Source organism: Hyla sarda, unplaced genomic scaffold (genome assembly GCF_029499605.1).
Source record: "Hyla sarda isolate aHylSar1 unplaced genomic scaffold, aHylSar1.hap1 scaffold_465, whole genome shotgun sequence".
NCBI classification, from domain to species: Eukaryota; Metazoa; Chordata; class Amphibia; order Anura; family Hylidae; genus Hyla; species Hyla sarda.
The window spans coordinates 177,574-202,251 of record NW_026610478.1 but is presented as its reverse complement, the minus strand read 5'-3'; the positions used below and the strand labels follow the sequence as shown (position 1 = coordinate 202,251).

General features: G+C 46.0%; 11 non-coding genes across 11 annotated transcripts; all 11 read left to right on the top strand.

The window, feature by feature from the left end:
- Positions 1 to 1,728: 1,728 nt before the first annotated feature.
- On the top strand, positions 1,729 to 1,919 carry LOC130335961 (U2 spliceosomal RNA). The gene has a single exon (XR_008877474.1). It is a non-coding gene; the product is annotated as a U2 spliceosomal RNA (small nuclear RNA).
- Positions 1,920 to 3,995: 2,076 nt separating this feature from the next.
- On the top strand, positions 3,996 to 4,186 carry LOC130335959 (U2 spliceosomal RNA). Its single transcript, XR_008877473.1, has one exon. It is a non-coding gene; the product is annotated as a U2 spliceosomal RNA (small nuclear RNA).
- Positions 4,187 to 6,279: 2,093 nt separating this feature from the next.
- LOC130335958 (U2 spliceosomal RNA) lies at positions 6,280 to 6,470 on the top strand. Its single transcript, XR_008877472.1, has one exon. It is a non-coding gene; the product is annotated as a U2 spliceosomal RNA (small nuclear RNA).
- Positions 6,471 to 8,556: 2,086 nt separating this feature from the next.
- LOC130335956 (U2 spliceosomal RNA) lies at positions 8,557 to 8,747 on the top strand. The gene has a single exon (XR_008877470.1). It is a non-coding gene; the product is annotated as a U2 spliceosomal RNA (small nuclear RNA).
- Positions 8,748 to 10,835: 2,088 nt separating this feature from the next.
- Positions 10,836 to 11,026, top strand: LOC130335955 (U2 spliceosomal RNA). Its single transcript, XR_008877469.1, has one exon. It is a non-coding gene; the product is annotated as a U2 spliceosomal RNA (small nuclear RNA).
- Positions 11,027 to 13,105: 2,079 nt separating this feature from the next.
- LOC130335954 (U2 spliceosomal RNA) lies at positions 13,106 to 13,296 on the top strand. The gene has a single exon (XR_008877468.1). It is a non-coding gene; the product is annotated as a U2 spliceosomal RNA (small nuclear RNA).
- Positions 13,297 to 15,368: 2,072 nt separating this feature from the next.
- Positions 15,369 to 15,559, top strand: LOC130335953 (U2 spliceosomal RNA). The gene has a single exon (XR_008877467.1). It is a non-coding gene; the product is annotated as a U2 spliceosomal RNA (small nuclear RNA).
- Positions 15,560 to 17,638: 2,079 nt separating this feature from the next.
- LOC130335952 (U2 spliceosomal RNA) lies at positions 17,639 to 17,829 on the top strand. The gene has a single exon (XR_008877466.1). It is a non-coding gene; the product is annotated as a U2 spliceosomal RNA (small nuclear RNA).
- A 2,077-nt stretch (positions 17,830 to 19,906) lies between these two features.
- On the top strand, positions 19,907 to 20,097 carry LOC130335951 (U2 spliceosomal RNA). Its single transcript, XR_008877465.1, has one exon. It is a non-coding gene; the product is annotated as a U2 spliceosomal RNA (small nuclear RNA).
- Positions 20,098 to 22,184: 2,087 nt separating this feature from the next.
- LOC130335950 (U2 spliceosomal RNA) lies at positions 22,185 to 22,375 on the top strand. Its single transcript, XR_008877464.1, has one exon. It is a non-coding gene; the product is annotated as a U2 spliceosomal RNA (small nuclear RNA).
- A 2,092-nt stretch (positions 22,376 to 24,467) lies between these two features.
- On the top strand, positions 24,468 to 24,658 carry LOC130335948 (U2 spliceosomal RNA). Its single transcript, XR_008877463.1, has one exon. It is a non-coding gene; the product is annotated as a U2 spliceosomal RNA (small nuclear RNA).
- The last annotated feature ends 20 nt before the right edge of the window (positions 24,659 to 24,678 follow it).

The window sequence follows — 24,678 nt, the reverse complement described above, 5'->3', positions numbered from 1 at the left end:
CGCGCCACACCCCTACCCCTTAATTCCCTGGTTGAACTTGATGGACATATGTCTTTTTTCGACCGTACTAACTATGTAACTATGTAACATAACATGGGGGGGGGGGTCTCCTGGCTGTTCACACAGGTGTGTCATTGCTGTACATTGACCATGCATTGCTTCTGTGGTATTGCAAAGGCAAAGACAAATGCTTCCAGCCATCCATTGCACTAATGGATTGGTCATCAGCTGGCTGTCTATGTCCCGCATCAATATAGACCAAAGTACAGAGGGTTAGGCTATGCTATTGTGCACCTACCTGATGCATCAGAAGGTGCGAGGCCCTTGCTAAATTCTGTGCACAGACTTTGAGATCTATGCTTTAGACTGTATCTAAACCTGCTCCAACATGGACTGACATTCTGGCCTACTTTCAGCCGATGCGACTTGTCTGTCGCTGAACAGTCGCTTTTTATGTATTCAGCACCTATGTATAATGTTGTAAAAATGCTCTAGAAGCTAAAGTCGCAGAAATGTCACACATATTTGGCCTGCAACTTTCTGTGCGACAAATTCAGACAGGAAAAATCAGTATAAATCCTTAGAAAATTATCCCCCAGTGTCTCCATCTGCTGGCGGTATTGAATAAGCATTGCTGCACTGATGGGGTATGCATTAGACGAAAAAAAAGAAGAAAAAGAAGAATAATACGCCCAGAAAAGAGGCGAAAAGGAGAAAAACGTAAAAAAACGTGAAAAAAAAGTAAGAGGAAGAGAAGGGAAAAAAAGGTGGAAATGGGTTTAAAAGTGATTTCGGCGGAGAAATATATATATATATATATATATATATATATATATATATATATATATATATATATGCGCACACACACACATAGATATAAACGTATTCTCCGTTGAGATATTGCAGCCGCTGCTGTGTCCAGGCCCAGGAGCCTTAGCACTGTGCTGTGATGTCACTCAATACCACTGACATCACTAGGTGTAAACAACATCTCTCCTTTGCTGTGTATGTGACTATGGAGCTGTTTGGTGATGTCGTCTATTACGGCCTTCATAGAAGCAACAGGAGATTGTTGCATCCATCTTGAACCCTCAGAACTACAGTGCTATGATGTCACTCACTTCCACAGGCCTTGCAGAGTGTAAACAACAACAACCCAGCTTTGTTGTGTATGTAACCATAGGGATTTGTGATGTCACCTAGAACCTTCACAGCAGCGACAGCTTTATGAGGAGCATCAGCACTGCTCTGCCTGAGCAGAACCATCACCGCCAAAGGTTGTCAAATAACCCGGATTTAACCCACACAGGTAAGTCCAATGGGGTGCAGGCATGTCCTCTATGCTTACAGCTTCCCGTGGGTGTTGGTTTGATACCGTTTGGGGACAGCCAAGGAGGCATCTGCAGGCAACAAAGGTAGGTGTGTGCTTGTGTGTGTGTTTCCTATGCAGATCCTAAGCCCAGTGTCACATGCAAGTAGGAGGAGTAAGAAGGGTTCCTGGCAAATCCGGGTTATGGATTGCATTTAAAAAGGCCCCGTGGGAGTGCAATGGGCCCCTGTCTTGCTGCTTAGCAATAATGGTATGGGTTTAGGTTCTGCTGTGTGTACTGGTGGTTGACTGCCCCCCAGCCCAGAGTGTGCATGGAAAATTGTCTGGCAGCCTCCCTGACAGCAAGCAGTGATAGTGCCCATGAAGGGGACCTTGTTGGGCCCGCCCCTTTCACGGTTATCGCTTCTCGGCCTTTTGGCTAAGATCAAGTGTAGTATCTGTTCTTATCAGTTTAATATCTGATACGTCCCCTATCTGGGGACCATATATTAAATGGATTTTTGAGAACGGGGGCCGATTTCGAAGCTTGCTTCCGTCGCCCTATGCATTGACCCGATATGGCAGTATCTTCGGGTACAGTGCACCACCCCCTTACAGGGTTAAAAAGAAAGATTCCTACTTTCATTGCTACCTGCTTGCTGGCTAGCCAGCTAGCCAGCCCTGTGGGCCTTGCTGCTGCTGCAGCCAAAAAACAAAAGGTGGTGCTGCTGCTGCTTCTGCTGCTTCTGCTTCTGCTTGTGTCTGGCCCCTGTTGGAGCGTCCAGGCACAGGACTTCTGCTGCTGCTGACTAAATGGCCTCCTTAATTGGATCATTTGAGTAGCCAGCACACCTGTGCAGGTAGGGCATGACATGATAGGCAGCTGCCTTGATAGCGGGTGGGTGCTGAATGTTCCTAATTGACAAAATAAGATTAATGCTTATGAAGAAATATAAAATCTCATCCCTTCCCCAATATCGCGCCACACCCCTACCCCTTAATTCCCTGGTTGAACTTGATGGACATATGTCTTTTTTCGACCGTACTAACTATGTAACTATGTAACATAACATGGGGGGGGGGGTCTCCTGGCTGTTCACACAGGTGTGTCATTGCTGTACATTGACCATGCATTGCTTCTGTGGTATTGCAAAGGCAAAGACAAATGCTTCCAGCCATCCATTGCACTAATGGATTGGTCATCAGCTGGCTGTCTATGTCCCGCATCAATATAGACCAAAGTACAGAGGGTTAGGCTATGCTATTGTGCACCTACCTGATGCATCAGAAGGTGCGAGGCCCTTGCTAAATTCTGTGCACAGACTTTGAGATCTATGCTTTAGACTGTATCTAAACCTGCTCCAACATGGACTGACATTCTGGCCTACTTTCAGCCGATGCGACTTGTCTGTCGCTGAACAGTCGCTTTTTATGTATTCAGCACCTATGTATAATGTTGTAAAAATGCTCTAGAAGCTAAAGTCGCAGAAATGTCACACATATTTGGCCTGCAACTTTCTGTGCGACAAATTCAGACAGGAAAAATCAGTATAAATCCTTAGAAAATTATCCCCCAGTGTCTCCATCTGCTGGCGGTATTGAATAAGCATTGCTGCACTGATGGGGTATGCATTAGACGAAAAAAAAGAAGAAAAAGAAGAATAATACGCCCAGAAAAGAGGCGAAAAGGAGAAAAACGTAAAAAAACGTGAAAAAAAAGTAAGAGGAAGAGAAGGGAAAAAAAGGTGGAAATGGGTTTAAAAGTGATTTCGGCGGAGAAATATATATATATATATATATATATATATATATATGCGCACACACACACATAGATATAAACGTATTCTCCGTTGAGATATTGCAGCCGCTGCTGTGTCCAGGCCCAGGAGCCTTAGCACTGTGCTGTGATGTCACTCAATACCACTGACATCACTAGGTGTAAACAACATCTCTCCTTTGCTGTGTATGTGACTATGGAGCTGTTTGGTGATGTCGTCTATTACGGCCTTCATAGAAGCAACAGGAGATTGTTGCATCCATCTTGAACCCTCAGAACTACAGTGCTATGATGTCACTCACTTCCACAGGCCTTGCAGAGTGTAAACAACAACAACCCAGCTTTGTTGTGTATGTAACCATAGGGATTTGTGATGTCACCTAGAACCTTCACAGCAGCGACAGCTTTATGAGGAGCATCAGCACTGCTCTGCCTGAGCAGAACCATCACCGCCATAGGTTGTCAAATAACCCGGATTTAACCCACACAGGTAAGTCCAATGGGGTGCAGGCATGTCCTCTATGCTTACAGCTTCCCGTGGGTGTTGGTTTGATACCGTTTGGGGACAGCCAAGGAGGCATCTGCAGGCAACAAAGGTAGGTGTGTGCTTGTGTGTGTGTTTCCTATGCAGATCCTAAGCCCAGTGTCACATGCAAGTAGGAGGAGTAAGAAGGGTTCCTGGCAAATCCGGGTTATGGATTGCATTTAAAAAGGCCCCGTGGGAGTGCAATGGGCCCCTGTCTTGCTGCTTAGCAATAATGGTATGGGTTTAGGTTCTGCTGTGTGTACTGGTGGTTGACTGCCCCCCAGCCCAGAGTGTGCATGGAAAATTGTCTGGCAGCCTCCCTGACAGCAAGCAGTGATAGTGCCCATGAAGGGGACCTTGTTGGGCCCGCCCCTTTCACGGTTATCGCTTCTCGGCCTTTTGGCTAAGATCAAGTGTAGTATCTGTTCTTATCAGTTTAATATCTGATACGTCCCCTATCTGGGGACCATATATTAAATGGATTTTTGAGAACGGGGGCCGATTTCGAAGCTTGCTTCCGTCGCCCTATGCATTGACCCGATATGGCAGTATCTTCGGGTACAGTGCACCACCCCCTTACAGGGTTAAAAAGAAAGATTCCTACTTTCATTGCTACCTGCTTGCTGGCTAGCCAGCTAGCCAGCCCTGTGGGCCTTGCTGCTGCTGCAGCCAAAAAACAAAAGGTGGTGCTGCTGCTGCTTCTGCTGCTTCTGCTTCTGCTTGTGTCTGGCCCCTGTTGGAGCGTCCAGGCACAGGACTTCTGCTGCTGCTGACTAAATGGCCTCCTTAATTGGATCATTTGAGTAGCCAGCACACCTGTGCAGGTAGGGCATGACATGATAGGCAGCTGCCTTGATAGCGGGTGGGTGCTGAATGTTCCTAATTGACAAAATAAGATTAATGCTTATGAAGAAATATAAAATCTCATCCCTTCCCCAATATCGCGCCACACCCCTACCCCTTAATTCCCTGGTTGAACTTGATGGACATATGTCTTTTTTCGACCGTACTAACTATGTAACTATGTAACATAACATGGGGGGGGGGGGGTCTCCTGGCTGTTCACACAGGTGTGTCATTGCTGTACATTGACCATGCATTGCTTCTGTGGTATTGCAAAGGCAAAGACAAATGCTTCCAGCCATCCATTGCACTAATGGATTGGTCATCAGCTGGCTGTCTATGTCCCGCATCAATATAGACCAAAGTACAGAGGGTTAGGCTATGCTATTGTGCACCTACCTGATGCATCAGAAGGTGCGAGGCCCTTGCTAAATTCTGTGCACAGACTTTGAGATCTATGCTTTAGACTGTATCTAAACCTGCTCCAACATGGACTGACATTCTGGCCTACTTTCAGCCGATGCGACTTGTCTGTCGCTGAACAGTCGCTTTTTATGTATTCAGCACCTATGTATAATGTTGTAAAAATGCTCTAGAAGCTAAAGTCGCAGAAATGTCACACATATTTGGCCTGCAACTTTCTGTGCGACAAATTCAGACAGGAAAAATCAGTATAAATCCTTAGAAAATTATCCCCCAGTGTCTCCATCTGCTGGCGGTATTGAATAAGCATTGCTGCACTGATGGGGTATGCATTAGACGAAAAAAAAAGAAGAAAAAGAAGAATAATACGCCCAGAAAAGAGGCGAAAAGGAGAAAAACGTAAAAAAACGTGAAAAAAAAGTAAGAGGAAGAGAAGGGAAAAAAAGGTGGAAATGGGTTTAAAAGTGATTTCGGCGGAGAAATATATATATATATATATATATATATATATATATATATATATATATATGCGCACACACACACATAGATATAAACGTATTCTCCGTTGAGATATTGCAGCCGCTGCTGTGTCCAGGCCCAGGAGCCTTAGCACTGTGCTGTGATGTCACTCAATACCACTGACATCACTAGGTGTAAACAACATCTCTCCTTTGCTGTGTATGTGACTATGGAGCTGTTTGGTGATGTCGTCTATTACGGCCTTCATAGAAGCAACAGGAGATTGTTGCATCCATCTTGAACCCTCAGAACTACAGTGCTATGATGTCACTCACTTCCACAGGCCTTGCAGAGTGTAAACAACAACAACCCAGCTTTGTTGTGTATGTAACCATAGGGATTTGTGATGTCACCTAGAACCTTCACAGCAGCGACAGCTTTATGAGGAGCATCAGCACTGCTCTGCCTGAGCAGAACCATCACCGCCATAGGTTGTCAAATAACCCGGATTTAACCCACACAGGTAAGTCCAATGGGGTGCAGGCATGTCCTCTATGCTTACAGCTTCCCGTGGGTGTTGGTTTGATACCGTTTGGGGACAGCCAAGGAGGCATCTGCAGGCAACAAAGGTAGGTGTGTGCTTGTGTGTGTGTTTCCTATGCAGATCCTAAGCCCAGTGTCACATGCAAGTAGGAGGAGTAAGAAGGGTTCCTGGCAAATCCGGGTTATGGATTGCATTTAAAAAGGCCCCGTGGGAGTGCAATGGGCCCCTGTCTTGCTGCTTAGCAATAATGGTATGGGTTTAGGTTCTGCTGTGTGTACTGGTGGTTGACTGCCCCCCAGCCCAGAGTGTGCATGGAAAATTGTCTGGCAGCCTCCCTGACAGCAAGCAGTGATAGTGCCCATGAAGGGGACCTTGTTGGGCCCGCCCCTTTCACGGTTATCGCTTCTCGGCCTTTTGGCTAAGATCAAGTGTAGTATCTGTTCTTATCAGTTTAATATCTGATACGTCCCCTATCTGGGGACCATATATTAAATGGATTTTTGAGAACGGGGGCCGATTTCGAAGCTTGCTTCCGTCGCCCTATGCATTGACCCGATATGGCAGTATCTTCGGGTACAGTGCACCACCCCCTTACAGGGTTAAAAAGAAAGATTCCTACTTTCATTGCTACCTGCTTGCTGGCTAGCCAGCTAGCCAGCCCTGTGGGCCTTGCTGCTGCTGCAGCCAAAAAACAAAAGGTGGTGCTGCTGCTGCTTCTGCTGCTTCTGCTTCTGCTTGTGTCTGGCCCCTGTTGGAGCGTCCAGGCACAGGACTTCTGCTGCTGCTGACTAAATGGCCTCCTTAATTGGATCATTTGAGTAGCCAGCACACCTGTGCAGGTAGGGCATGACATGATAGGCAGCTGCCTTGATAGCGGGTGGGTGCTGAATGTTCCTAATTGACAAAATAAGATTAATGCTTATGAAGAAATATAAAATCTCATCCCTTCCCCAATATCGCGCCACACCCCTACCCCTTAATTCCCTGGTTGAACTTGATGGACATATGTCTTTTTTCGACCGTACTAACTATGTAACTATGTAACATAACATGGGGGGGGGGGTCTCCTGGCTGTTCACACAGGTGTGTCATTGCTGTACATTGACCATGCATTGCTTCTGTGGTATTGCAAAGGCAAAGACAAATGCTTCCAGCCATCCATTGCACTAATGGATTGGTCATCAGCTGGCTGTCTATGTCCCGCATCAATATAGACCAAAGTACAGAGGGTTAGGCTATGCTATTGTGCACCTACCTGATGCATCAGAAGGTGCGAGGCCCTTGCTAAATTCTGTGCACAGACTTTGAGATCTATGCTTTAGACTGTATCTAAACCTGCTCCAACATGGACTGACATTCTGGCCTACTTTCAGCCGATGCGACTTGTCTGTCGCTGAACAGTCGCTTTTTATGTATTCAGCACCTATGTATAATGTTGTAAAAATGCTCTAGAAGCTAAAGTCGCAGAAATGTCACACATATTTGGCCTGCAACTTTCTGTGCGACAAATTCAGACAGGAAAAATCAGTATAAATCCTTAGAAAATTATCCCCCAGTGTCTCCATCTGCTGGCGGTATTGAATAAGCATTGCTGCACTGATGGGGTATGCATTAGACGAAAAAAAAGAAGAAAAAGAAGAATAATACGCCCAGAAAAGAGGCGAAAAGGAGAAAAACGTAAAAAAACGTGAAAAAAAAGTAAGAGGAAGAGAAGGGAAAAAAAGGTGGAAATGGGTTTAAAAGTGATTTCGGCGGAGAAATATATATATATATATATATATATATATATATATATATATATATGCGCACACACACACATAGATATAAACGTATTCTCCGTTGAGATATTGCAGCCGCTGCTGTGTCCAGGCCCAGGAGCCTTAGCACTGTGCTGTGATGTCACTCAATACCACTGACATCACTAGGTGTAAACAACATCTCTCCTTTGCTGTGTATGTGACTATGGAGCTGTTTGGTGATGTCGTCTATTACGGCCTTCATAGAAGCAACAGGAGATTGTTGCATCCATCTTGAACCCTCAGAACTACAGTGCTATGATGTCACTCACTTCCACAGGCCTTGCAGAGTGTAAACAACAACAACCCAGCTTTGTTGTGTATGTAACCATAGGGATTTGTGATGTCACCTAGAACCTTCACAGCAGCGACAGCTTTATGAGGAGCATCAGCACTGCTCTGCCTGAGCAGAACCATCACCGCCATAGGTTGTCAAATAACCCGGATTTAACCCACACAGGTAAGTCCAATGGGGTGCAGGCATGTCCTCTATGCTTACAGCTTCCCGTGGGTGTTGGTTTGATACCGTTTGGGGACAGCCAAGGAGGCATCTGCAGGCAACAAAGGTAGGTGTGTGCTTGTGTGTGTGTTTCCTATGCAGATCCTAAGCCCAGTGTCACATGCAAGTAGGAGGAGTAAGAAGGGTTCCTGGCAAATCCGGGTTATGGATTGCATTTAAAAAGGCCCCGTGGGAGTGCAATGGGCCCCTGTCTTGCTGCTTAGCAATAATGGTATGGGTTTAGGTTCTGCTGTGTGTACTGGTGGTTGACTGCCCCCCAGCCCAGAGTGTGCATGGAAAATTGTCTGGCAGCCTCCCTGACAGCAAGCAGTGATAGTGCCCATGAAGGGGACCTTGTTGGGCCCGCCCCTTTCACGGTTATCGCTTCTCGGCCTTTTGGCTAAGATCAAGTGTAGTATCTGTTCTTATCAGTTTAATATCTGATACGTCCCCTATCTGGGGACCATATATTAAATGGATTTTTGAGAACGGGGGCCGATTTCGAAGCTTGCTTCCGTCGCCCTATGCATTGACCCGATATGGCAGTATCTTCGGGTACAGTGCACCACCCCCTTACAGGGTTAAAAAGAAAGATTCCTACTTTCATTGCTACCTGCTTGCTGGCTAGCCAGCTAGCCAGCCCTGTGGGCCTTGCTGCTGCTGCAGCCAAAAAACAAAAGGTGGTGCTGCTGCTGCTTCTGCTGCTTCTGCTTCTGCTTGTGTCTGGCCCCTGTTGGAGCGTCCAGGCACAGGACTTCTGCTGCTGCTGACTAAATGGCCTCCTTAATTGGATCATTTGAGTAGCCAGCACACCTGTGCAGGTAGGGCATGACATGATAGGCAGCTGCCTTGATAGCGGGTGGGTGCTGAATGTTCCTAATTGACAAAATAAGATTAATGCTTATGAAGAAATATAAAATCTCATCCCTTCCCCAATATCGCGCCACACCCCTACCCCTTAATTCCCTGGTTGAACTTGATGGACATATGTCTTTTTTCGACCGTACTAACTATGTAACTATGTAACATAACATGGGGGGGGGGGTCTCCTGGCTGTTCACACAGGTGTGTCATTGCTGTACATTGACCATGCATTGCTTCTGTGGTATTGCAAAGGCAAAGACAAATGCTTCCAGCCATCCATTGCACTAATGGATTGGTCATCAGCTGGCTGTCTATGTCCCGCATCAATATAGACCAAAGTACAGAGGGTTAGGCTATGCTATTGTGCACCTACCTGATGCATCAGAAGGTGCGAGGCCCTTGCTAAATTCTGTGCACAGACTTTGAGATCTATGCTTTAGACTGTATCTAAACCTGCTCCAACATGGACTGACATTCTGGCCTACTTTCAGCCGATGCGACTTGTCTGTCGCTGAACAGTCGCTTTTTATGTATTCAGCACCTATGTATAATGTTGTAAAAATGCTCTAGAAGCTAAAGTCGCAGAAATGTCACACATATTTGGCCTGCAACTTTCTGTGCGACAAATTCAGACAGGAAAAATCAGTATAAATCCTTAGAAAATTATCCCCCAGTGTCTCCATCTGCTGGCGGTATTGAATAAGCATTGCTGCACTGATGGGGTATGCATTAGACGAAAAAAAAGAAGAAAAAGAAGAATAATACGCCCAGAAAAGAGGCGAAAAGGAGAAAAACGTAAAAAAACGTGAAAAAAAAGTAAGAGGAAGAGAAGGGAAAAAAAGGTGGAAATGGGTTTAAAAGTGATTTCGGCGGAGAAATATATATATATATATATATATATATATATATATATATATATATATGCGCACACACACACATAGATATAAACGTATTCTCCGTTGAGATATTGCAGCCGCTGCTGTGTCCAGGCCCAGGAGCCTTAGCACTGTGCTGTGATGTCACTCAATACCACTGACATCACTAGGTGTAAACAACATCTCTCCTTTGCTGTGTATGTGACTATGGAGCTGTTTGGTGATGTCGTCTATTACGGCCTTCATAGAAGCAACAGGAGATTGTTGCATCCATCTTGAACCCTCAGAACTACAGTGCTATGATGTCACTCACTTCCACAGGCCTTGCAGAGTGTAAACAACAACAACCCAGCTTTGTTGTGTATGTAACCATAGGGATTTGTGATGTCACCTAGAACCTTCACAGCAGCGACAGCTTTATGAGGAGCATCAGCACTGCTCTGCCTGAGCAGAACCATCACCGCCATAGGTTGTCAAATAACCCGGATTTAACCCACACAGGTAAGTCCAATGGGGTGCAGGCATGTCCTCTATGCTTACAGCTTCCCGTGGGTGTTGGTTTGATACCGTTTGGGGACAGCCAAGGAGGCATCTGCAGGCAACAAAGGTAGGTGTGTGCTTGTGTGTGTGTTTCCTATGCAGATCCTAAGCCCAGTGTCACATGCAAGTAGGAGGAGTAAGAAGGGTTCCTGGCAAATCCGGGTTATGGATTGCATTTAAAAAGGCCCCGTGGGAGTGCAATGGGCCCCTGTCTTGCTGCTTAGCAATAATGGTATGGGTTTAGGTTCTGCTGTGTGTACTGGTGGTTGACTGCCCCCCAGCCCAGAGTGTGCATGGAAAATTGTCTGGCAGCCTCCCTGACAGCAAGCAGTGATAGTGCCCATGAAGGGGACCTTGTTGGGCCCGCCCCTTTCACGGTTATCGCTTCTCGGCCTTTTGGCTAAGATCAAGTGTAGTATCTGTTCTTATCAGTTTAATATCTGATACGTCCCCTATCTGGGGACCATATATTAAATGGATTTTTGAGAACGGGGGCCGATTTCGAAGCTTGCTTCCGTCGCCCTATGCATTGACCCGATATGGCAGTATCTTCGGGTACAGTGCACCACCCCCTTACAGGGTTAAAAAGAAAGATTCCTACTTTCATTGCTACCTGCTTGCTGGCTAGCCAGCCCTGTGGGCCTTGCTGCTGCTGCAGCCAAAAAACAAAAGGTGGTGCTGCTGCTGCTTCTGCTGCTTCTGCTTCTGCTTGTGTCTGGCCCCTGTTGGAGCGTCCAGGCACAGGACTTCTGCTGCTGCTGACTAAATGGCCTCCTTAATTGGATCATTTGAGTAGCCAGCACACCTGTGCAGGTAGGGCATGACATGATAGGCAGCTGCCTTGATAGCGGGTGGGTGCTGAATGTTCCTAATTGACAAAATAAGATTAATGCTTATGAAGAAATATAAAATCTCATCCCTTCCCCAATATCGCGCCACACCCCTACCCCTTAATTCCCTGGTTGAACTTGATGGACATATGTCTTTTTTCGACCGTACTAACTATGTAACTATGTAACATAACATGGGGGGGGGGGGTCTCCTGGCTGTTCACACAGGTGTGTCATTGCTGTACATTGACCATGCATTGCTTCTGTGGTATTGCAAAGGCAAAGACAAATGCTTCCAGCCATCCATTGCACTAATGGATTGGTCATCAGCTGGCTGTCTATGTCCCGCATCAATATAGACCAAAGTACAGAGGGTTAGGCTATGCTATTGTGCACCTACCTGATGCATCAGAAGGTGCGAGGCCCTTGCTAAATTCTGTGCACAGACTTTGAGATCTATGCTTTAGACTGTATCTAAACCTGCTCCAACATGGACTGACATTCTGGCCTACTTTCAGCCGATGCGACTTGTCTGTCGCTGAACAGTCGCTTTTTATGTATTCAGCACCTATGTATAATGTTGTAAAAATGCTCTAGAAGCTAAAGTCGCAGAAATGTCACACATATTTGGCCTGCAACTTTCTGTGCGACAAATTCAGACAGGAAAAATCAGTATAAATCCTTAGAAAATTATCCCCCAGTGTCTCCATCTGCTGGCGGTATTGAATAAGCATTGCTGCACTGATGGGGTATGCATTAGACGAAAAAAAAGAAGAAAAAGAAGAATAATACGCCCAGAAAAGAGGCGAAAAGGAGAAAAACGTAAAAAAACGTGAAAAAAAAGTAAGGGGAAGAGAAGGGAAAAAAAGGTGGAAATGGGTTTAAAAGTGATTTCGGCGGAGAAATATATATATATATATATATATATATATATATATATATATATATGCGCACACACACACATAGATATAAACGTATTCTCCGTTGAGATATTGCAGCCGCTGCTGTGTCCAGGCCCAGGAGCCTTAGCACTGTGCTGTGATGTCACTCAATACCACTGACATCACTAGGTGTAAACAACATCTCTCCTTTGCTGTGTATGTGACTATGGAGCTGTTTGGTGATGTCGTCTATTACGGCCTTCATAGAAGCAACAGGAGATTGTTGCATCCATCTTGAACCCTCAGAACTACAGTGCTATGATGTCACTCACTTCCACAGGCCTTGCAGAGTGTAAACAACAACAACCCAGCTTTGTTGTGTATGTAACCATAGGGATTTGTGATGTCACCTAGAACCTTCACAGCAGCGACAGCTTTATGAGGAGCATCAGCACTGCTCTGCCTGAGCAGAACCATCACCGCCATAGGTTGTCAAATAACCCGGATTTAACCCACACAGGTAAGTCCAATGGGGTGCAGGCATGTCCTCTATGCTTACAGCTTCCCGTGGGTGTTGGTTTGATACCGTTTGGGGACAGCCAAGGAGGCATCTGCAGGCAACAAAGGTAGGTGTGTGCTTGTGTGTGTGTTTCCTATGCAGATCCTAAGCCCAGTGTCACATGCAAGTAGGAGGAGTAAGAAGGGTTCCTGGCAAATCCGGGTTATGGATTGCATTTAAAAAGGCCCCGTGGGAGTGCAATGGGCCCCTGTCTTGCTGCTTAGCAATAATGGTATGGGTTTAGGTTCTGCTGTGTGTACTGGTGGTTGACTGCCCCCCAGCCCAGAGTGTGCATGGAAAATTGTCTGGCAGCCTCCCTGACAGCAAGCAGTGATAGTGCCCATGAAGGGGACCTTGTTGGGCCCGCCCCTTTCACGGTTATCGCTTCTCGGCCTTTTGGCTAAGATCAAGTGTAGTATCTGTTCTTATCAGTTTAATATCTGATACGTCCCCTATCTGGGGACCATATATTAAATGGATTTTTGAGAACGGGGGCCGATTTCGAAGCTTGCTTCCGTCGCCCTATGCATTGACCCGATATGGCAGTATCTTCGGGTACAGTGCACCACCCCCTTACAGGGTTAAAAAGAAAGATTCCTACTTTCATTGCTACCTGCTTGCTGGCTAGCCAGCTAGCCAGCCCTGTGGGCCTTGCTGCTGCTGCAGCCAAAAAACAAAAGGTGGTGCTGCTGCTGCTTCTGCTGCTTCTGCTTCTGCTTGTGTCTGGCCCCTGTTGGAGCGTCCAGGCACAGGACTTCTGCTGCTGCTGACTAAATGGCCTCCTTAATTGGATCATTTGAGTAGCCAGCACACCTGTGCAGGTAGGGCATGACATGATAGGCAGCTGCCTTGATAGCGGGTGGGTGCTGAATGTTCCTAATTGACAAAATAAGATTAATGCTTATGAAGAAATATAAAATCTCATCCCTTCCCCAATATCGCGCCACACCCCTACCCCTTAATTCCCTGGTTGAACTTGATGGACATATGTCTTTTTTCGACCGTACTAACTATGTAACTATGTAACATAACATGGGGGGGGGGGTCTCCTGGCTGTTCACACAGGTGTGTCATTGCTGTACATTGACCATGCATTGCTTCTGTGGTATTGCAAAGGCAAAGACAAATGCTTCCAGCCATCCATTGCACTAATGGATTGGTCATCAGCTGGCTGTCTATGTCCCGCATCAATATAGACCAAAGTACAGAGGGTTAGGCTATGCTATTGTGCACCTACCTGATGCATCAGAAGGTGCGAGGCCCTTGCTAAATTCTGTGCACAGACTTTGAGATCTATGCTTTAGACTGTATCTAAACCTGCTCCAACATGGACTGACATTCTGGCCTACTTTCAGCCGATGCGACTTGTCTGTCGCTGAACAGTCGCTTTTTATGTATTCAGCACCTATGTATAATGTTGTAAAAATGCTCTAGAAGCTAAAGTCGCAGAAATGTCACACATATTTGGCCTGCAACTTTCTGTGCGACAAATTCAGACAGGAAAAATCAGTATAAATCCTTAGAAAATTATCCCCCAGTGTCTCCATCTGCTGGCGGTATTGAATAAGCATTGCTGCACTGATGGGGTATGCATTAGACGAAAAAAAAGAAGAAAAAGAAGAATAATACGCCCAGAAAAGAGGCGAAAAGGAGAAAAACGTAAAAAAACGTGAAAAAAAAGTAAGAGGAAGAGAAGGGAAAAAAAGGTGGAAATGGGTTTAAAAGTGATTTCGGCGGAGAAATATATATATATATATATATATATATATATGCGCACACACACACATAGATATAAACGTATTCTCCGTTGAGATATTGCAGCCGCTGCTGTGTCCAGGCCCAGGAGCCTTAGCACTGTGCTGTGATGTCACTCAATACCACTGACATCACTAGGTGTAAACAACATCTCTCCTTTGCTGTGTATGTGACTATGGAGCTGTTTGGTGATGTCGTCTATTACGGCCTTCATAGAAGCAACAGGAGATTGTTGCATCCATCTTGAACCCTCAGAACTACAGTGCTATGATGTCACTCACTTCCACAGGCCTTGCAGAGTGTAAACAACAACAACCCAGCTTTGTTGTGTATGTAACCATAGGGATTTGTGATGTCACCTAGAACCTTCACAGCAGCGACAGCTTTATGAGGAGCATCAGCACTGCTCTGCCTGAGCAGAACCATCACCGCCATAGGTTGTCAAATAACCCGGATTTAACCCACACAGGTAAGTCCAATGGGGTGCAGGCATGTCCTCTATGCTTACAGCTTCCCGTGGGTGTTGGTTTGATACCGTTTGGGGACAGCCAAGGAGGCATCTGCAGGCAACAAAGGTAGGTGTGTGCTTGTGTGTGTGTTTCCTATGCAGATCCTAAGCCCAGTGTCACATGCAAGTAGGAGGAGTAAGAAGGGTTCCTGGCAAATCCGGGTTATGGATTGCATTTAAAAAGGCCCCGTGGGAGTGCAATGGGCCCCTGTCTTGCTGCTTAGCAATAATGGTATGGGTTTAGGTTCTGCTGTGTGTACTGGTGGTTGACTGCCCCCCAGCCCAGAGTGTGCATGGAAAATTGTCTGGCAGCCTCCCTGACAGCAAGCAGTGATAGTGCCCATGAAGGGGACCTTGTTGGGCCCGCCCCTTTCACGGTTATCGCTTCTCGGCCTTTTGGCTAAGATCAAGTGTAGTATCTGTTCTTATCAGTTTAATATCTGATACGTCCCCTATCTGGGGACCATATATTAAATGGATTTTTGAGAACGGGGGCCGATTTCGAAGCTTGCTTCCGTCGCCCTATGCATTGACCCGATATGGCAGTATCTTCGGGTACAGTGCACCACCCCCTTACAGGGTTAAAAAGAAAGATTCCTACTTTCATTGCTACCTGCTTGCTGGCTAGCCAGCTAGCCAGCCCTGTGGGCCTTGCTGCTGCTGCAGCCAAAAAACAAAAGGTGGTGCTGCTGCTGCTTCTGCTGCTTCTGCTTCTGCTTGTGTCTGGCCCCTGTTGGAGCGTCCAGGCACAGGACTTCTGCTGCTGCTGACTAAATGGCCTCCTTAATTGGATCATTTGAGTAGCCAGCACACCTGTGCAGGTAGGGCATGACATGATAGGCAGCTGCCTTGATAGCGGGTGGGTGCTGAATGTTCCTAATTGACAAAATAAGATTAATGCTTATGAAGAAATATAAAATCTCATCCCTTCCCCAATATCGCGCCACACCCCTACCCCTTAATTCCCTGGTTGAACTTGATGGACATATGTCTTTTTTCGACCGTACTAACTATGTAACTATGTAACATAACATGGGGGGGGGGTCTCCTGGCTGTTCACACAGGTGTGTCATTGCTGTACATTGACCATGCATTGCTTCTGTGGTATTGCAAAGGCAAAGACAAATGCTTCCAGCCATCCATTGCACTAATGGATTGGTCATCAGCTGTCTGTCTATGTCCCGCATCAATATAGACCAAAGTACAGAGGGTTAGGCTATGCTATTGTGCACCTACCTGATGCATCAGAAGGTGCGAGGCCCTTGCTAAATTCTGTGCACAGACTTTGAGATCTATGCTTTAGACTGTATCTAAACCTGCTCCAACATGGACTGACATTCTGGCCTACTTTCAGCCGATGCGACTTGTCTGTCGCTGAACAGTCGCTTTTTATGTATTCAGCACCTATGTATAATGTTGTAAAAATGCTCTAGAAGCTAAAGTCGCAGAAATGTCACACATATTTGGCCTGCAACTTTCTGTGCGACAAATTCAGACAGGAAAAATCAGTATAAATCCTTAGAAAATTATCCCCCAGTGTCTCCATCTGCTGGCGGTATTGAATAAGCATTGCTGCACTGATGGGGTATGCATTAGACGAAAAAAAAGAAGAAAAAGAAGAATAATACGCCCAGAAAAGAGGCGAAAAGGAGAAAAACGTAAAAAAACGTGAAAAAAAAGTAAGAGGAAGAGAAGGGAAAAAAAGGTGGAAATGGGTTTAAAAGTGATTTCGGCGGAGAAATATATATATATATATATATATATATATATATATATATGCGCACACACACACATAGATATAAACGTATTCTCCGTTGAGATATTGCAGCCGCTGCTGTGTCCAGGCCCAGGAGCCTTAGCACTGTGCTGTGATGTCACTCAATACCACTGACATCACTAGGTGTAAACAACATCTCTCCTTTGCTGTGTATGTGACTATGGAGCTGTTTGGTGATGTCGTCTATTACGGCCTTCATAGAAGCAACAGGAGATTGTTGCATCCATCTTGAACCCTCAGAACTACAGTGCTATGATGTCACTCACTTCCACAGGCCTTGCAGAGTGTAAACAACAACAACCCAGCTTTGTTGTGTATGTAACCATAGGGATTTGTGATGTCACCTAGAACCTTCACAGCAGCGACAGCTTTATGAGGAGCATCAGCACTGCTCTGCCTGAGCAGAACCATCACCGCCATAGGTTGTCAAATAACCCGGATTTAACCCACACAGGTAAGTCCAATGGGGTGCAGGCATGTCCTCTATGCTTACAGCTTCCCGTGGGTGTTGGTTTGATACCGTTTGGGGACAGCCAAGGAGGCATCTGCAGGCAACAAAGGTAGGTGTGTGCTTGTGTGTGTGTTTCCTATGCAGATCCTAAGCCCAGTGTCACATGCAAGTAGGAGGAGTAAGAAGGGTTCCTGGCAAATCCGGGTTATGGATTGCATTTAAAAAGGCCCCGTGGGAGTGCAATGGGCCCCTGTCTTGCTGCTTAGCAATAATGGTATGGGTTTAGGTTCTGCTGTGTGTACTGGTGGTTGACTGCCCCCCAGCCCAGAGTGTGCATGGAAAATTGTCTGGCAGCCTCCCTGACAGCAAGCAGTGATAGTGCCCATGAAGGGGACCTTGTTGGGCCCGCCCCTTTCACGGTTATCGCTTCTCGGCCTTTTGGCTAAGATCAAGTGTAGTATCTGTTCTTATCAGTTTAATATCTGATACGTCCCCTATCTGGGGACCATATATTAAATGGATTTTTGAGAACGGGGGCCGATTTCGAAGCTTGCTTCCGTCGCCCTATGCATTGACCCGATATGGCAGTATCTTCGGGTACAGTGCACCACCCCCTTACAGGGTTAAAAAGAAAGATTCCTACTTTCATTGCTACCTGCTTGCTGGCTAGCCAGCTAGCCAGCCCTGTGGGCCTTGCTGCTGCTGCAGCCAAAAAACAAAAGGTGGTGCTGCTGCTGCTTCTGCTGCTTCTGCTTCTGCTTGTGTCTGGCCCCTGTTGGAGCGTCCAGGCACAGGACTTCTGCTGCTGCTGACTAAATGGCCTCCTTAATTGGATCATTTGAGTAGCCAGCACACCTGTGCAGGTAGGGCATGACATGATAGGCAGCTGCCTTGATAGCGGGTGGGTGCTGAATGTTCCTAATTGACAAAATAAGATTAATGCTTATGAAGAAATATAAAATCTCATCCCTTCCCCAATATCGCGCCACACCCCTACCCCTTAATTCCCTGGTTGAACTTGATGGACATATGTCTTTTTTCGACCGTACTAACTATGTAACTATGTAACATAACATGGGGGGGGGGTCTCCTGGCTGTTCACACAGGTGTGTCATTGCTGTACATTGACCATGCATTGCTTCTGTGGTATTGCAAAGGCAAAGACAAATGCTTCCAGCCATCCATTGCACTAATGGATTGGTCATCAGCTGGCTGTCTATGTCCCGCATCAATATAGACCAAAGTACAGAGGGTTAGGCTATGCTATTGTGCACCTACCTGATGCATCAGAAGGTGCGAGGCCCTTGCTAAATTCTGTGCACAGACTTTGAGATCTATGCTTTAGACTGTATCTAAACCTGCTCCAACATGGACTGACATTCTGGCCTACTTTCAGCCGATGCGACTTGTCTGTCGCTGAACAGTCGCTTTTTATGTATTCAGCACCTATGTATAATGTTGTAAAAATGCTCTAGAAGCTAAAGTCGCAGAAATGTCACACATATTTGGCCTGCAACTTTCTGTGCGACAAATTCAGACAGGAAAAATCAGTATAAATCCTTAGAAAATTATCCCCCAGTGTCTCCATCTGCTGGCGGTATTGAATAAGCATTGCTGCACTGATGGGGTATGCATTAGACGAAAAAAAAGAAGAAAAAGAAGAATAATACGCCCAGAAAAGAGGCGAAAAGGAGAAAAACGTAAAAAAACGTGAAAAAAAAGTAAGAGGAAGAGAAGGGAAAAAAAGGTGGAAATGGGTTTAAAAGTGATTTCGGCGGAGAAATATATATATATATATATATATATATATATATATATGCGCACACACACACATAGATATAAACGTATTCTCCGTTGAGATATTGCAGCCGCTGCTGTGTCCAGGCCCAGGAGCCTTAGCACTGTGCTGTGATGTCACTCAATACCACTGACATCACTAGGTGTAAACAACATCTCTCCTTTGCTGTGTATGTGACTATGGAGCTGTTTGGTGATGTCGTCTATTACGGCCTTCATAGAAGCAACAGGAGATTGTTGCATCCATCTTGAACCCTCAGAACTACAGTGCTATGATGTCACTCACTTCCACAGGCCTTGCAGAGTGTAAACAACAACAACCCAGCTTTGTTGTGTATGTAACCATAGGGATTTGTGATGTCACCTAGAACCTTCACAGCAGCGACAGCTTTATGAGGAGCATCAGCACTGCTCTGCCTGAGCAGAACCATCACCGCCATAGGTTGTCAAATAACCCGGATTTAACCCACACAGGTAAGTCCAATGGGGTGCAGGCATGTCCTCTATGCTTACAGCTTCCCGTGGGTGTTGGTTTGATACCGTTTGGGGACAGCCAAGGAGGCATCTGCAGGCAACAAAGGTAGGTGTGTGCTTGTGTGTGTGTTTCCTATGCAGATCCTAAGCCCAGTGTCACATGCAAGTAGGAGGAGTAAGAAGGGTTCCTGGCAAATCCGGGTTATGGATTGCATTTAAAAAGGCCCCGTGGGAGTGCAATGGGCCCCTGTCTTGCTGCTTAGCAATAATGGTATGGGTTTAGGTTCTGCTGTGTGTACTGGTGGTTGACTGCCCCCCAGCCCAGAGTGTGCATGGAAAATTGTCTGGCAGCCTCCCTGACAGCAAGCAGTGATAGTGCCCATGAAGGGGACCTTGTTGGGCCCGCCCCTTTCACGGTTATCGCTTCTCGGCCTTTTGGCTAAGATCAAGTGTAGTATCTGTTCTTATCAGTTTAATATCTGATACGTCCCCTATCTGGGGACCATATATTAAATGGATTTTTGAGAACGGGGGCCGATTTCGAAGCTTGCTTCCGTCGCCCTATGCATTGACCCGATATGGCAGTATCTTCGGGTACAGTGCACCACCCCCTTACAGGGTTAAAAAGAAAGATTCCTACTTTCATTGCTACCTGCTTGCTGGCTAGCCAGCTAGCCAGCCCTGTGGGCCTTGCTGCTGCTGCAGCCAAAAAACAAAAGGTGGTGCTGCTGCTGCTTCTGCTGCTTCTGCTTCTGCTTGTGTCTGGCCCCTGTTGGAGCGTCCAGGCACAGGACTTCTGCTGCTGCTGACTAAATGGCCTCCTTAATTGGATCATTTGAGTAGCCAGCACACCTGTGCAGGTAGGGCATGACATGATAGGCAGCTGCCTTGATAGCGGGTGGGTGCTGAATGTTCCTAATTGACAAAATAAGATTAATGCTTATGAAGAAATATAAAATCTCATCCCTTCCCCAATATCGCGCCACACCCCTACCCCTTAATTCCCTGGTTGAACTTGATGGACATATGTCTTTTTTCGACCGTACTAACTATGTAACTATGTAACATAACATGGGGGGGGGGTCTCCTGGCTGTTCACACAGGTGTGTCATTGCTGTACATTGACCATGCATTGCTTCTGTGGTATTGCAAAGGCAAAGACAAATGCTTCCAGCCATCCATTGCACTAATGGATTGGTCATCAGCTGGCTGTCTATGTCCCGCATCAATATAGACCAAAGTACAGAGGGTTAGGCTATGCTATTGTGCACCTACCTGATGCATCAGAAGGTGCGAGGCCCTTGCTAAATTCTGTGCACAGACTTTGAGATCTATGCTTTAGACTGTATCTAAACCTGCTCCAACATGGACTGACATTCTGGCCTACTTTCAGCCGATGCGACTTGTCTGTCGCTGAACAGTCGCTTTTTATGTATTCAGCACCTATGTATAATGTTGTAAAAATGCTCTAGAAGCTAAAGTCGCAGAAATGTCACACATATTTGGCCTGCAACTTTCTGTGCGACAAATTCAGACAGGAAAAATCAGTATAAATCCTTAGAAAATTATCCCCCAGTGTCTCCATCTGCTGGCGGTATTGAATAAGCATTGCTGCACTGATGGGGTATGCATTAGACGAAAAAAAAGAAGAAAAAGAAGAATAATACGCCCATTAAAGAGGCGAAAAGGAGAAAAACGTAAAAAAACGTGAAAAAAAAGTAAGAGGAAGAGAAGGGAAAAAAAGGTGGAAATGGGTTTAAAAGTGATTTCGGCGGAGAAATATATATATATATATATATATATATATATATATATATATATATACGCGCACACACACACATATATATAAACGTATTCTCCGTTGAGATATTGCAGCCGCTGCTGTGTCCAGGCCCAGGAGCCTTAGCACTGTGCTGTGATGTCACTCAATACCACTGACATCACTAGGTGTAAACAACATCTCTCCTTTGCTGTGTATGTGACTATGGAGCTGTTTGGTGATGTCGTCTATTACGGCCTTCATAGAAGCAACAGGAGATTGTTGCATCCATCTTGAACCCTCAGAACTACAGTGCTATGATGTCACTCACTTCCACAGGCCTTGCAGAGTGTAAACAACAACAACCCAGCTTTGTTGTGTATGTAACCATAGGGATTTGTGATGTCACCTAGAACCTTCACAGCAGCGACAGCTTTATGAGGAGCATCAGCACTGCTCTGCCTGAGCAGAACCATCACCGCCATAGGTTGTCAAATAACCCGGATTTAACCCACACAGGTAAGTCCAATGGGGTGCAGGCATGTCCTCTATGCTTACAGCTTCCCGTGGGTGTTGGTTTGATACCGTTTGGGGACAGCCAAGGAGGCATCTGCAGGCAACAAAGGTAGGTGTGTGCTTGTGTGTGTGTTTCCTATGCAGATCCTAAGCCCAGTGTCACATGCAAGTAGGAGGAGTAAGAAGGGTTCCTGGCAAATCCGGGTTATGGATTGCATTTAAAAAGGCCCCGTGGGAGTGCAATGGGCCCCTGTCTTGCTGCTTAGCAATAATGGTATGGGTTTAGGTTCTGCTGTGTGTACTGGTGGTTGACTGCCCCCCAGCCCAGAGTGTGCATGGAAAATTGTCTGGCAGCCTCCCTGACAGCAAGCAGTGATAGTGCCCATGAAGGGGACCTTGTTGGGCCCGCCCCTTTCACGGTTATCGCTTCTCGGCCTTTTGGCTAAGATCAAGTGTAGTATCTGTTCTTATCAGTTTAATATCTGATACGTCCCCTATCTGGGGACCATATATTAAATGGATTTTTGAGAACGGGGGCCGATTTCGAAGCTTGCTTCCGTCGCCCTATGCATTGACCCGATATGGCAGTATCTTCGGGTACAGTGCACCACCCCCTTACAGGGTTAAAAAGAAAGATTCCTACTTTCATTGCTACCTGCTTGCTGGCTAGCCAGCTAGCCAGCCCTGTGGGCCTTGCTGCTGCTGCAGCCAAAAAACAAAAGGTGGTGCTGCTGCTGCTTCTGCTGCTTCTGCTTCTGCTTGTGTCTGGCCCCTGTTGGAGCGTCCAGGCACAGGACTTCTGCTGCTGCTGACTAAATGGCCTCCTTAATTGGATCATTTGAGTAGCCAGCACACCTGTGCAGGTAGGGCATGACATGATAGGCAGCTGCCTTGATAGCGGGTGGGTGCTGAATGTTCCTAATTGACAAAATAAGATTAATGCTTATGAAGAAATATAAAATCTCATCCCTTCCCCAATATCGCGCCACACCCCTACCCCTTAATTCCCTGGTTGAACTTGATGGACATATGTCTTTTTTCGACCGTACTAACTATGTAACTATGTAACATAACATGGGGGGGGGGGTCTCCTGGCTGTTCACACAGGTGTGTCATTGCTGTACATTGACCATGCATTGCTTCTGTGGTATTGCAAAGGCAAAGACAAATGCTTCCAGCCATCCATTGCACTAATGGATTGGTCATCAGCTGGCTGTCTATGTCCCGCATCAATATAGACCAAAGTACAGAGGGTTAGGCTATGCTATTGTGCACCTACCTGATGCATCAGAAGGTGCGAGGCCCTTGCTAAATTCTGTGCACAGACTTTGAGATCTATGCTTTAGACTGTATCTAAACCTGCTCCAACATGGACTGACATTCTGGCCTACTTTCAGCCGATGCGACTTGTCTGTCGCTGAACAGTCGCTTTTTATGTATTCAGCACCTATGTATAATGTTGTAAAAATGCTCTAGAAGCTAAAGTCGCAGAAATGTCACACATATTTGGCCTGCAACTTTCTGTGCGACAAATTCAGACAGGAAAAATCAGTATAAATCCTTAGAAAATTATCCCCCAGTGTCTCCATCTGCTGGCGGTATTGAATAAGCATTGCTGCACTGATGGGGTATGCATTAGACGAAAAAAAAGAAGAAAAAGAAGAATAATACGCCCAGAAAAGAGGCGAAAAGGAGAAAAACGTAAAAAAACGTGAAAAAAAAGTAAGAGGAAGAGAAGGGAAAAAAAGGTGGAAATGGGTTTAAAAGTGATTTCGGCGGAGAAATATATATATATATATATATATATATATATATATATATATATATATATATGCGCACACACACACATAGATATAAACGTATTCTCCGTTGAGATATTGCAGCCGCTGCTGTGTCCAGGCCCAGGAGCCTTAGCACTGTGCTGTGATGTCACTCAATACCACTGACATCACTAGGTGTAAACAACATCTCTCCTTTGCTGTGTATGTGACTATGGAGCTGTTTGGTGATGTCGTCTATTATGGCCTTCATAGAAGCAACAGGAGATTGTTGCATCCATCTAGAACCCTCAGAACTACAGTGCTATGATGTCACTCACTTCCACAGGCCTTGCAGAGTGTAAACAACAACAACCCAGCTTTGTTGTGTATGTAACCATAGGGATTTGTGATGTCACCTAGAACCTTCACAGCAGCGACAGCTTTATGAGGAGCATCAGCACTGCTCTGCCTGAGCAGAACCATCACCGCCATAGGTTGTCAAATAACCCGGATTTAACCCACACAGGTAAGTCCAATGGGGTGCAGGCATGTCCTCTATGCTTACAGCTTCCCGTGGGTGTTGGTTTGATACCGTTTGGGGACAGCCAAGGAGGCATCTGCAGGCAACAAAGGTAGGTGTGTGCTTGTGTGTGTGTTTCCTATGCAGATCCTAAGCCCAGTGTCACATGCAAGTAGGAGGAGTAAGAAGGGTTCCTGGCAAATCCGGGTTATGGATTGCATTTAAAAAGGCCCCGTGGGAGTTCAATGGGCCCCTGTCTTGCTGCTTAGCAATAATGGTATGGGTTTAGGTTCTGCTGTGTGTACTAGTGGTTGACTGCCCCCCAGCCCAGAGTGTGCATGGAAAATTGTCTGGCAGCCTCCCTGACAGCAAGCAGTGATAGTGCCCATGAAGGGGACCTTGTTGGGCCCGCCCCTTTCACGGTTATCGCTTCTCGGCCTTTTGGCTAAGATCAAGTGTAGTATCTGTTCTTATCAGTTTAATATCTGATACGTCCCCTATCTGGGGACCATATATTAAATGGATTTTTGAGAACGGGGGCCGATTTCGAAGCTTGCTTCCGTCGCCCTATGCATTGACCCGATATGGCAGTATCTTCGGGTACAGTGCACCACCCCCTTACAGGGTTAAAAAGAA